At 35.2% G+C, this 14,579-nt stretch overlaps 1 pseudogene; it reads left to right on the top strand.

The window, feature by feature from the left end:
• Nucleotides 1-860: 860 nt before the first annotated feature.
• LOC120578371 (putative pentatricopeptide repeat-containing protein At3g15200) lies at nt 861-5,376 on the top strand (annotated as a pseudogene).
• The last annotated feature ends 9,203 nt before the right edge of the window (nt 5,377-14,579 follow it).

Here is a 14,579-nt window from a genome sequence, read left to right as displayed (position 1 = left end):
ATTTTATAAAATAATCGTTAAATTATAAATTTTTGAAGTAGAAGTATCGGTACACCTCGGTTTATGAGGTGTACCGTAGAAGTCCCCTAATCTTAATCTCATATAAGAACCACATCAAATCTTAATTTTATATTCAAACACAAAATTTCATCTACCCAAATTCAGAATTCAATTTTTTAGGAAAAATCCACAAATTCATCCACAAACTTATCTTCCTGTAAAACCCAGAAATTCACTTCTGGTAAATCCACACAGAGAAACAATTGTAACAACAAGAAATTCACCGAGAAAGAGAGTGGAGCTAAGAAACTTCATCTTTTCCACACCAAATTTTCTATCAAACAAACACAACACAACACATCATCATGAACTTAATTCATAACAAAACATTAATTGTTTCCAACCCATTCTAAACCAAAACTAACAGCAGAGTAAAACAAATTCAAGGGCAAAAAATCACTTCTTTCGGAAACATTTAAGCCACCGCAACTAAATACTCTTTCGACGCTGTCCTCGCGCTACCGCGTGCACCACCGCCGGTGTCCCATTCACCAGCCACCAGATCCGCCATATCGTCACCGTCGTTCGTCGTTATGTGTTCCTCGCTCGTTTCCGTTTCTAAGTTCGTTTAATGTGAATGTAATTCAGTTGGTATTTACCAAAGATATTGTGTGCAGCAAATTCTTGGCATAATTAATATACACTTTGCTTCAAAAACAATTCTCATCCTCCAAAGTTTAGTTTGTTATCACAAAACCATTCTCATCCTCAACAATTATGTCATAAGAACCTGAATTATCAAATATTAATTGCTTGGTTCACTTCGTCTTCATATCATGAATCTATAAATCATTCTACCCATGCAAACAAAATCAAATTTACAGCAACATGCGAGCAATAAGAACACTTTCATGCAAAAACAACAAACGAATTCTCACAACCTTGTACAACAATCTCCAAACACCTCGGAACCCACATTCCCCTCTTCGTTTCCTCAAAATCCTCGAAACTCATCATCACGATTCCTTCACTCACACCATGATTCACCACCACTAGCTTCGTTCATCCAAAACCTTCTCAAATTCCGCAGAGACAAACCCACAGAACAAATCGAACAAGCTCTTAACCTCATTGGAATTCACCCCAACAACAACCTTGTCCTCCAAGTTTTGCAACGGCATCGTTCCGATTGGAAACCAGCGTTTATATTCTTCAAATGGGTCTCCAAAACCAACAACTACACACCCAGTTGCGAAGTGTACAACGAGATTATCAACATTCTCGGTAAAATGAAGTGTTTCGAAGAGTTACACCAAGTGCTTGATGAAATGTCGCAAAGAAAAGAATTTATTAATGAAGAAACATTTTGCATTTTAATTCGTAGGTTTGTGGCTGCACATAAACTAGAGGAAGCTATTAACATTTTCTACAGAAGGGAAGAGTTTGGATTGGATAATGAGCTTGATTCGAAAGCTTTTCGGACTCTTTTGATGTGGATGTGTAGATACAAGCATATCGAAGAAGCTGAAACTTTGTTTCATAGGAATTTGAATAAGTTTAGGTTTTGTCGTGATATAAAGACGTGGAACGTGATTCTTAATGGTTGGTGTGTTTTAGGGAATACACATGAAGCGAAGAGGTTGTGGAAAGATATAATTGCGTATAAATGTAAGCCTGATATTTTCACATATGCAACTTTTATTAAGGCGATGACTAAGAAAGGGAAATTGGGAACTGCTTTGAAGTTGTTCAATGGGATGTGGAAGAGGAGAGTTGTAAACCTGATGTTGTGATATTCAATTGTTTGATTGATGGTCTTTGTTTCAAGAAGAGGATTCCTGAGGCATTGCAGGTTTTTCATGATATGAAGGAACGGGATTGTTTACCGAATGTAGCTACTTATAACTCGTTGATTAAGCATCTTTTTAAGATAAGGCGAATGGAGAAGGTTTATGAATTGGTAGAGGATATGGAGAGGAGGAGCGGGGATTGTTTGCCTAATGGTGTTACTTATAGTTACTTGCTACAGTCGTTGAAGGCACCGGAAGAAGTTCCCGCAGTTTTGGAGAGGATGGAGAGAAATGGATGTGCAATGAGCGATGATATCTGCAATTTGATCTTGAGATTGTATATGAAATGGGATGATCTTGATGGATTGAGAAAAACATGGGATGAAATGGAGAGGAATGGATTGGGACCTGACAGACGTTCGTATACCATTATGATTCATGGACACTATGAAAATGGGAGGACAAAGGATGCTATGCGTTACTTCCAGGAGATGACATCTAAAGGGATAGTTCTGGAGCCAAGAACTGAGAAACTAGTGATTTCCATGAACGGTCAGTTGAAGGAGAGAACAGAAAAACAAGAAGGAGTTGAAATAGAGGCATCTAATGTTTGAGGTATTAGAATGTTGGTCCAATTAAAAGAGTTGTTCAATGTTTTATGCATATTTGTAGTTCAAGCTATTCTTTAACCTCTGCTATGTGCACATTTTATTCAGCCGAAGATGCTTTGCACATTTTATTGAGCTGTGAACAAGCAACACAGTGCTGACAGGAACTCAAGTTAGCGGATCTCCCGCACATGCATGATTTCACAACTCTCTTTTTTAAGTTTTTTAGTATGATCATGGCCAATGCGAATATGTTTTGGACAAAACTAAATGAAGGGTACTTTAATTGTAACATATAGACTGCTAATTTTGTGAATGAGCACAAGATGGGATTTGGAATTTGCTTTCGAGGATTTCATGGAGAATTTATCATAGTTCATTCATCTTGGACAAATGTTCAATACTCGGTCGTAGAAAATGAGGCCTATGCTATCCTTCTTTCTCTCCAGATTGCTGAAAATTTGGGCTTCACTCATGTCTGCTTTGAATCAGATAGCAAAGTAATTGTGGATGTTATTAAGGATTCAAGATGTTACAATAATGAGTTCGGCAATTGTATGATTTGGAGGATACTGAGAAAAAGATTGAGTTTTTAATCCAAAGGATGAAATATGGTGTTGATTGTTTGCATGAAGTTCCTGAATACTTGGGTGTGAATTTTGAAAAACAGATTGTTCCTAGATACAATGTGATTGAGTATTTGAAAGGAAAAGGTGCAATTGGGTTTGAAGTGGGATTGAAAGACATTATCAAACCAACTAGGCTTAGATTTTATAATCTTTATGTCAAGCCTTATCCTGAAAACCAAAAAATATATGGGAGATTTTCAGGTAAGGTCGAAGTTAAAAGTAAGCATCCAGCTTGGACTTTGGAAGCTGTTCCAACCACAGAAGTTCCCTCAAACCGGTCAAGATGTGAAGAACATGAAGGCTTTCATGGATTCAATGTGGTAATGGTTTGATCTATGAATACTGTTAGTTGGATGAATGGTCATTTGAGTTTGAACACACATTTAGAGTTTATGATTCGTTCACCTATGCAAAACAAGTTTACGCAGAGTTGTACTAAGCAAAAATAAGAAGATACCATATGTCCTGCATTACTCAAAGTACTGCAGCAAAGGGGGAAGGAGAAGTTATAATAAACCCAAAATTAGTTTTAAATCACAAAGGGTTACTGCAGCCAAATCTGTGAATTTGCATGTTCAGATACTCAAAGTTAAACGTCTGCAGATAGAAGACAAGGATTATAAAAATGTCAGTGGAAAAACTTCAACCACCAAAAACAGTAGCTCATGGAATGCTTGAGGCCATTAGGGAGTTACGACATTCATTAGCTGGGGATGTTGTTGATACTCAACAATGTATGGTATACCTTCATTTTTTGCACTTTCTTTTTGTCTAGGTTGTCAGTTCTAATATCGAAGTAATGCTATATATGATCCTTGCTTCCACAACTGCATCACAATCGGTATTCTGGCTGCATATGTTTATAAATAATAATAATAATATAGGCTGCTCCCTGTTTTGTCTTTTAGGTATTTTGTGTAGAGAGACACTTATAATTTGCGCCTACGTAGTGAATAGCGCCGCTGTAGCGGCGGAGTGGAGTAGAGGGTCGCCGCTACAATGAGGATAATAGCGGAGCAGTTAACGATAGTGGCCACTCCAAGTGAGATCTTGGCGGAGCGGGGTCGCAGAGCAGGAGCAGCTTTAGCACCACTATATTGTTTTAATGTGGAAAACTGAAATTGACCCTAAATATTAAACTGACCCTAAAAATTAAAGTGTTTCAAGGGCAATTTGGGTTTTTTTTCTCTCTTCTCACTGCTCATTTGTTCTGATCCATTCCAAATTAATTCATTTGTGTCGTTCAAGTTTGTGAGCCCTAACCCTTTTCATAGCTCCGTTCAAGTTTTACACCCATCGCCGTACCGTACATCCATCATGCATTCATGTTCTTTCAATTACTCTGTTCTGCTCCTTTCTTTTCCCCAATATGAGTTATCTCTGTAGTTTTACATTCTTGTAGCATTATTTATATATGTTCTAATATGTTCTCTTTGTTCTTATATGTTTTCCTCCATCATGCTTTTCTTCTTCCTCACTTTATGATTTTTCTATATGTAATGTTCTTATGCATTGTATTTTTGTATGGTTACTATCACAAACTATTCATATCTCATCGTATTGCTTTTGAAAATGAACTTCATTCCTATATGCATTGTTCAGAATTGTATGGTATTGCCCTTAAGTTCATATTATATGTTCTCTCTGTTATTAATTTTTTTTATTCATGTAATTTTATGAACTTCATTTTTATTCAGAGAATTTTGAGTTATTGTTTAATTTTACATTAAATATATGTTTATATCATTATTCATGTAATTTGTCCAAAACATGATCAAATAGCGGACATCCCGCTATCTAGGATTGACTACCTACATTGGGCTAGGTTTGAGTCAACCCCAAAAGGCATCTCGGGGGGGGGGGGGGGGGGGGGGGATTGCCCAAATTTTACGAGAAAAACTTTGACTATATCTGTTAGTTGACATGCAATCTTAATTTATATAAGAAACACTTTGATCTTGATCTTATCTGTAGTCAATGTGTAGTCAAACTCAATATTTTCTAATGATTGCAGACGGATCCCACAGCAGCTTTGGAAGAGTATTGTTTCTAAACTGATTGTCATAGCAAGGATGTGCTAATGCAGCGCTGAAATGCCAAATGCTTATTCTGACAATTGTACAAAGATTTACTGTTGGCAATTTTGAAATTCAATCTTCCAGAATAAAATCTGTAAAACTCTTGAAGGTGAGTTGTATCTTTAATTTCATTTTATTCCTTTTTCTGTTAAAATATTTTTGCATTTACAGTTAGAGAATCATACAAATGTTTGATATGATTTTGGTTAAGGTCTTGGCTTGGTTGGAGCGGAAAACTTGTTTGGAGTTTATAAAGAATGGGTACTTTAATGCCATGACTTGAAATTTATATCAACTTCCTTTTTCCATTGACAACTGGCTGAAGTTAGGGAAGGAAAAAAAGTAAACTCGGGTCTGCTCTGACTATTGAACAATTGCGATTCTGGAGGGTTTGCATTCGATATGGATATTTTGTCTTACTTCTCCGAGATATTCCATGCCTTCTCTTTTTGGTTGGATCTTCCTTCATTTGAAAAACTTATCAATAACGATGTCTTGTATGAATCTACTTGCATCTCTAGGGAGGCATATCTTGTTCTGGAATGACTTCCAAATTTATTGCAAAGGTTTAGTCTTGGAATTATGTTGGTGTGATGGTTGACTTAAGAAAGTAAATTGCAACAAGAAGTGATCCACATGTATCTAAAATTGTAGGGGAAAATGTTATTGCAACTATATATTTTGTTGGTGTATGCTGCTGCGACTCACATGCTTTCAGAGTTCTTGAAAGGGTGACATTACAGGAAGCCAATGGACATGTGCCATGGATTCCAGAATTTGTTCCAAAGATCGGACTTGAGTTGATCGAAATATTGGCATTTGGACTTTTCAGGGACAAAATGTGCCGATGAATCTTTTATGATGGAACTAATTCATTTAAGACAGAAGGATTTTGATACTGAAATGTCTTTGGCTTCCACCTGTTGTTTAAATGGAATGATCAATATTATTACTGAAATTGATAATCTGATACGTTCTGCCAAGACTTGAATTTGTTGTCCTCTCCCAGGTGAATAATCAAAAGAAGGAATAGTTAGTAGGTGTTTGGTTGAAATAAGGTCTATGCTTGATGTCGCGGAGGATTTTGATAAAAAACAGTTTTATCGGTTCAAACGGATGCATGATTCTCACGTATTTACTGGAAATTTTTGAAAATGCCACGGAAGAAACAACCTTCACCATGCAGCGGATTAACACTGCCTTGGACAGGACCTGGGGATATGGTTGCTATAGAGCAAACATTGGATCTACTGTTCCATGTCTCTATTTTGAAGTACCTTGAACTTTGTATACAAAAATTTCCCCGTAACAAGAGGGGTAAAAAAGCCTTTAGGTGGCAGCAATATGAAGAAGACAACACGCACTTAGTAGGATTCTATCATATCATTTCAGGAGTAGATGGTTGTCCGTAAAGGTAAAATCTAAAGCCGTGGATGACATTAGTTCTTTTAGCATTAAGGCCACTCTAAAAGCTGATGCACATCTGGATACGATATATGAGGACTCAGACATGTCTTTGATGAGAAGTCTTCAATGATAAAATGGGCTCGATAAAAACTACCACTTCCAGTCCACTTTTTCCTTGGTTCAGTTTCAACATTTCCCCATACCAAGCAAGCTGGTCCTCTAAAAATTGGTAGTGTAGATGATCCCACTAATTTGTTTGAAGTTGCTAAATATGGACTTTCTTTGTTTTAGGCATTGAAACAATATCCAATTTTCAAGGAACTGACAATATTCCTTCTCTTATTCAGCATGTATCATTGACATGAAAGTTATATTCATTATCTGTCAATTTCCTTGTTGGAATGGAAATACTTGAACAAAATCAGGGTGGGATACTTATGAAGATTTACAGGATCTTTATGGTGAGCTTCTTGATAAGGCAAGGTTTAACCAAAATAAACAAGTTATTTTGGGGACAATAAAAAGCATTTTGAGTTCCTGAGATTCAAATCCGAGATTCACGAGTTACTCGATATTTATTGAAGATCCTGTAGAGCAGTTTTCTGCCATATCTTATGGTGATTTGATTTTTGCCCAGAAAATTTCACTATATTTACACCGCTATGTTGAAACTTCTATTCCACTTGCCACCTGGAATACACTGTCTAATGCCCGTGTACTTGAACTTTTGCCACCTTTAGAGAAATGCCTTTTCGGGCGCTGAAGATACCTTGAACCTGCAAAGGTAAAACATAATTAATCTACATAGAATATTTCTTATGCATTTGAAACCTTTTTTCTTTAGGCTAAAATATGGTTTTGGTCCCTGCAAATATGCCTCGTTTTGGTTTTAGTCCCTGCAAAAAAAATTTGTTGTTTTTGGTCCCTGCAAATATGTCTCATTTTGGTTTTGGTCCCTGGCTCCACTTTTGTGACAATTTGCACACGTGTCACATGATGACTGAACCATTTATTAGAGAAATAGTCCCTGCAAAATCTTTTGATTTTGAAAAAGGTCCCTGCAAAATATTTTGTTTTTGGAAATAGTCCCTGCAGGGACTATTTCCAAAAACAAAATATTTTGCAGGGACCAAAAACAACAATTTTTTTTTACAGGGACTAAAACCAAAACGAGACATATTTGCAGGGACCAAAACCATATTTTAGCCTTTTCTTTAAAGTAGAATATTTTTTATTCATTTGATACCTTCTTTCTTTAAAGTTGAAGATATAAATGTCACTTGTATGTTGTTACAGTTATACTTTATACTTTGAATATATGAGTGTTTAAAGTACAGGAGAAGCTTCTTGTCTAGTGTCAAAGGAAAAAATTGGTAAAAATTATTGACGGATTCTTTAAAGTGCTAAAAAATAAAATTTCGTTAATCTTTTATGCACCTTTAGTATCTGTGTGTTAGATTTAGCTGTTGGGGAAGTTTTTTCAAATGAACTTGAAGAGTATACAAGCATCAGGAGAATAATGAAGATGTTGATGCTGAAACTATCTCTTAATGATTTTTTCAAACACTTATTTTATAGATAATGTTAGGTGGACAAATTTCTTTTCCCTCACATATTTGTAGTGGGCAATGCATGCATTGGATATAACGTAAACAATATTGATTATGTTGAGTTCCACTGCAGGATTTTAGAGGCTTATGCCAAGTCATGGGTTTCTGATGCCCTTGATAGGGCAACGATTTGAGGATCATTTGCATATACTATGGTTGTCCATCACCCTTCATCATTCATATTTCATACCTGTCCTGTGGATAAGCTATTGCTGCGCAACAGGCTTGTTAGGTCTCTCTTGAGAGATTATGCTGGGAAACAACATGAGGTGCACACATTTTGAATGCTTATCCCTGATGGATTAAAGTGGCATGTATGATTTTATTGTCTTATTCGTCGTTATTGGAACTGATATTGATACAATTTGTGTTGCAGGGGATGTTAATGAACCTTATTTGCCTTAGCAAGTGATCAACATCTGATAGGCATGTGATGGAAATTCCTCTCTTCAGGCAGAGGTGAACAAGTCGAAGGATGCTGGTGCTTAGAAAAATTTACTATGAGTGTGTATTGATGGGGTAATTTGATGTAAAATTCCATACAATGTAATATTGCCCATACTATTTTGCAAAAAGAAATGATTGCATCGATAAACGGATAAAAAAAATGCTTGGTTTGATCAACATTTTATCATATTTTCAGCAAAAATTTTATCTTTTATTTTTTTGTAGGCAAGAAATTTAATCATTGATTTGTTATTGGTAAAAATGGCTTATATATTCATGATAGATATTTGTACATGGACTTGAAGTGTAGACTGAAACGATTATTGGTACAATAAAGAGAATATAAAATAAAGAGAAACTATTTAAAATAAAAAGTTGAATAAATGAAAGGTTGCCAAATGAGATGGGAGACGTGTGTTTTGCAAAACTACAAAAGTTATTTTGTTTGATAAAATCACAATGACGCCATGATTATGCCAAATTTATTCTAAAGTAGATGGTTCAATAAGTCACTTGATACTCTAATTACAACTGATGATGCCACTCAAAAGCAGTTAGTTGAGACTTCATTTAACAATTCAACAAAAGGAAAACCAAACATGAGTTAAATTGTGAGATATACATTAGTTTCATTTTAGTTTTGTCAAATTCATTTTATTTTTGTTTTGTAGTGAAAGTGAGAGTGGATTGTTTGTGCGGTCACAACTTAATTATGATTTGTAAGATATTGAGAAGAATATTGATTGAGTTTTTAGTTCATAGGATGAAATATGGTGTTGATTGTTTGCATGAAGTTTCTGAATACTTAAGTGTGTTTTTTGAAAGGAAAAAGTGCAATTGGATTTGAAGTTGGATTCAAGGACATAATCAAACCAACTAGGCTTAGAGTTGGTGAGAGATTTGTGTGAAATCTGCATGTGTTAGCATGCGATCCTCTGGCACCAAATTATGACAAATAACAACCATACTAGATTAATTTCATCAACAACTCGATGTTGTTTTAGATTCAGATTAAGATTTTTTGATATTTTGACACAAATTTGACATCAAATTGCAACAACAAAATTGATGGTTATCACAATTCAAATATGTCGTTAATTATGCTTAATAAATTGTTAATGAATAGAACATGGTGCTGCAACTCATAAACCATAAACTGAATTTAATTAACCACAATTTTTCAAGTGTTTAACACACACACACAAAGATATCAATATTTTAAATCAAAATGGCTGATTAAGACTGAATAAATACCCTCATTTAAACAACATATAGCCATCATGTTCCATCACCCTCCGTCCACCATCAATTTCTATAACATTCGTAATTCTAGATTAACACATTCAGATTGAAAATAACTTCCTCTTCATAAAAGAAAAAATATGGTACGGTGATTTGATTGCATGAAATTGCAGACATAATGAGACAAACAATGATTTAGAAGCGTTGCAATGAAATTGCCTCTAATTTACAAAATAATTTTTTAAGTCTAGTTTCTTTTGGGACAATAATGGTACAATCGAAAGAGATTTTGTGTGGCAATATATGGCAGATGTTTGATTTTGATTTGGGTGAGATTGAGAAAAGTGGGAAAAATTAGAGCACACTCAAATGTTTTTTTAAAGATAAAATGGTTTATGATGTGACTAATTTATTCATCATTGTTGTATATGCGTCTAAATAATTTTATTTGTATTTATGTCTATATAAACTTATCTCATCTGAAATGTGTTCATTTAATTTGTTGTCAAATTTGAGTGGGAATATCATTTCTCATTTATAAATACAAGCTTATATATCACAGTCTTTCATGGTTGGTTGTTGTCTCCAACCAGAAGCACCAAGGCACCACGCACACAATCCTTCCTTAGCCACTCTTCTGGCTAAATAGGTTTATAACATTTTTTTTATTTAAATAGCTTCTCTTTATTTTTTATTCACCTTTTTTATAACTTTAATTGTTTCACTCTACACTTCAAGTCCATGTACAAATATCTATCATGATTATATAAGCCATTTTTACCAATAACAAATCAATGATTAAATTTTTCTTGCTAAAAACAATAATAAAAAATAATCAAACCAAGCACTTTTTGCCCGTGTAGCTATGAAATCATTTCTTTTCATCCTCAACTCCAACCAACTCTTTTCATCCATGTCAGATGTTGATTGCTTGCTATGGCAAATGATATTCATTAACATTCCCTGTAACACAAATTGGATCAGTAACATTTCCAATAAGAACAAATAAGATACAATAAAATCTTATCTTCCATCTTAATCCATTAGGGAAAATCATTCAAAATGCATGCACCTCATGTTGTTGTTTCCCAGCATAATCTCTCAAAGAGAGACCTAACAAGCCTGTTGCGCAACAATAACTTATCCACAGTACAGGTATGAAATATGAATGATGGAAGGTGATGGACAACCACGATATGCAAATGATCCTCAAATCGCGGCCCTGTCAAGGGCATCAGAAACCTTGACTTGACATAAGCCTCCAAAATATCTTCATTATCCTGCAGTGGAACTCAACATAATCAATATTGTTTGGTACATATTCAACGCATGCATTGCCCCCTACAAGTATGTTAGGGAAAATAAAATTGCCCCACCTAACATTATCTATAAAATAAGCGTTTGAAAAGATTGTTTCGTCAGACACATCTTCATTATTCTCCCCATCCTTGAATACTCTTCAAGTTCATTTTTAAAAACTTTCCCAACAGCTAAATCTAACTAAGAGATACTAAAGGTGCATAAAAGATTAATGAAGTTTTCCTTTTAACGCTTTAAAGAATTTGTCCAATAACTTTTACCAATTTTTTGCTTTGATACAAGACAAAAAGCATCTACGGTACTATAGAGCTGATGCTTCTATGTTTTAGAACACACTTTAAACACCCATATTCTCAATTAAGTATATAACTATTACAACATACAAGTGACATTTATATCTTCAACTTAAAAAAAAAAGTATCAAAAGCATAGGAAATATTCTATGTAGGTAGTGCTCTGCTATAACACAACTGATAATTAATTATGTTTTACCTCTGGAGGTTCAAGGTATCCCCTTCAGCTCCCGAAAAGCATTTCTTTGAAGGTAACAAAAGTTCAGGAATACATGCATTAGACAATGTATTCCAGGTGGCAAGTCGAATGGAATTCAACACAGCGGTGTAAATATAATGAAACTTGCCAGGCAAAGGAAGTTGACATCAAGTAAATATCGAGCAACTCTCGTGAATCTCGAATTTGAATCTCAATATGCTTTTGATCATCCAAAATAATTTGTTTATTTTGGTTAAACTTTGCCGTATCGAGAAGCTCACCATAAAGATCCTGTAAAGCTTCAAAAGTATCCCGCCCTCATTTTGTACAAATACTTCAATTCCAACAAGGAAATCGATAGATAATGAATGTAACTTCCATGTCAATGATAATGCTGAATAGGAAAAGGAATGTTGTCAGTTCCTTGAAAATTGGACATTGTTTCAATGCCTAAAACAAAGAAAAGTCCACATATTGCTGCCATCTAAAGGCCTCTTTACCCCTCCTGCTACTGAGAAAATTCTGTGTACAGAGGTCAAAGTACTTCAAAACAAAGACATGGAACAATAGATCCAATGATCTCTCTATAACAACCATATCCCCAGGTCCTGCCATTAAACATAGTTCCAAGGCAGTGTTGTTCCGTTGCATGGTATAGATCGTCTCTTCAGTTGCACTTTAAAAAATTTAAAGTAAGTAGGTGAGAAATCTTGCATCTGTTTGAAACGATAAAATTGTTTTTGACCAAAATCCTCCGCCAGGGGCACCTCATCCAACTCCCACACCTGGAATTGGTCCTCCTCTTCATAACAATTCAATGGACTGCATGCGCTACCACGCTGAAGAAGTTGAAGACACGAAGCTTAGACCTTATTTCAACCAAACATCTACGCCTTCCTCAAACACTTTTCCTTTATAAAAGACATTTAAGTGTCACCATTCACCCACATGTCCATTAGCTTCCTGTAATGTCACCCTTCCAAGAACTCTGAGAAGCATGTGAGTCATAGCAGCATACACCCTCGACAAAGAAGTCGCAGAAATATCTCCCCCTTACAATTTAGATGATTGTGGATCACTTCTTGTTGCAATCCAGTTTATGCCAAAGTCAATCATCAAACCAAAATAACTCCAAGACCAAACCTCTACATCATCAGTCGACTCCGGATGTTGTGAAAATAAATTTGGAAGTCTTCTGGTCAAAGACTCCAGAACAAGATATGCCTCCCTAGAGATGCAAGTAGATTCATACAGGACATAGCTTTCGATAAGCTTTATCCGGAAGATTGAATTTCAAAGTTGCCAACAGTAAATCTCTGCACAATTGTCTGAACAAGTCTTTCGCTCTTCAGCACAGCATTAGCACATGAAGGGGAATGCCTTGCTATGCCAATCAGTATAGAAACAATACTCTCTTACAAAGCTTCCGTGGGATCTGTCTGCAATCATTAGAAAATAATGAGTTTGACATTGAAGTTTACAGATTCTTAAGCAGAAAAGCATTCTTAATAACTATATCTTGGTTGAAACCCACATTCACTACAGATTTGATCAAAGTGTTTCTTACAGAATTTGGGCAATCCCCATCCCTCGAACTAGATTTTAGGTTTGTGTTAAGCCTATCAAAAAATCTAATATAGTATCAGGGTCTATTCTAGAACTATTATTGAAGATCATGCATTAATCCACACTCCAAATGTCCTGTCCTAGCAAATCTAATATAGGTTTCATCATGACTAATTAGTTTTTACCTCCAAAAGATAACAAAGTCTAGGAAGGATCCCCTTGCCAACTACAATAAATATAGATGATGAATGATGTTACCTCTGAGACAACAAAGTAATTCTCATTCACATCACAGCTCAATGCAGATTAAAAAGCCCTTGCATCACAGACCAAAACCACAGAATTATGGGTACCATCAAGACATATCCTGAAAAATCAGAGCACAAGAAGCCCATAATATGAGAAATATAACCATATGATAACATAAATTTGAAAGAATTTAAGTATTCAACAGTAGCTATTTATTGAAAGCTACTCAGATAGCAAATAGATCACAACAATACAATCAATTGAAAAAAAAATTAAATATATCAGACAAGAACAACCATACTACCTATTGGAAGTAGAAAATATATTGAATGTGTTTTCTTCAATAAAGATTTCTTCCAAGCATTCCACCATGTACCATCAGTTTTGCTTGTGCTTGAAGCTATGAATGTAGATCTATAATTTGAAAAGAACTTTATTAGACAGCAGAGTGAAATTACAAAACACAAAATGAATGCATGATTATCAAAGGTGTAACTTTGTGAAGAAAGAAAACAAGGCATTAAACAACATGGTTGAACTAACATAAAAATTCAAACACGCAAATGATAAGAGGAACTTACTCGGAACCAGTTGAAACCAAACTTTCAACATGATGGCTGAAAAAAAAACCAAGTTATTCCATTGGTAATTCTAGTTCTCTGGATTAGCTTGTTATCTCTCATATTATAGTGAATTAGTAGTCCGGTCTGGTTTGCCAATATGATTGTATGACCATCCTCAAAAATGTGTAATGGGACCAATTTAGATAAGTAGCGACCAAAACTTTGATGATCGAACTGAAACAATTTAGTCCAAGAGTCTTCAACTCCAAATTCTCTCATTTGCCATATAACAAAATTAGATAACCTTGAGTAATGAGAAAAACAAAGACATCCCATCAACACGCAAAGAGTTGGAGCATCACGTGGTGGCACTCCAAAATCGAGAGGAAATTGAAAGTGAGTGTATTTGTGGGTTCCTAAATGAAGTGAGATAATGGCAAAAGGGAGCTCGGCAAACCAATTAAGAGTCTCATTGACATAGACACCAAAAGCAAGAGGAGGGTCAGGTGTAGGGAAAGTTTGAATATTTGTCCTCCAAACATTGTGACCCAATGTGAAAACACTAACCTCATTGGGAG

This window comes from Medicago truncatula, chromosome 2, assembly GCF_003473485.1.
Source record: "Medicago truncatula cultivar Jemalong A17 chromosome 2, MtrunA17r5.0-ANR, whole genome shotgun sequence".
Taxonomy (NCBI): Eukaryota; Viridiplantae; Streptophyta; class Magnoliopsida; order Fabales; family Fabaceae; genus Medicago; species Medicago truncatula.
Note: the sequence above shows the minus strand (reverse complement) of the source record. Positions and strands in the feature narration are given on the sequence as shown.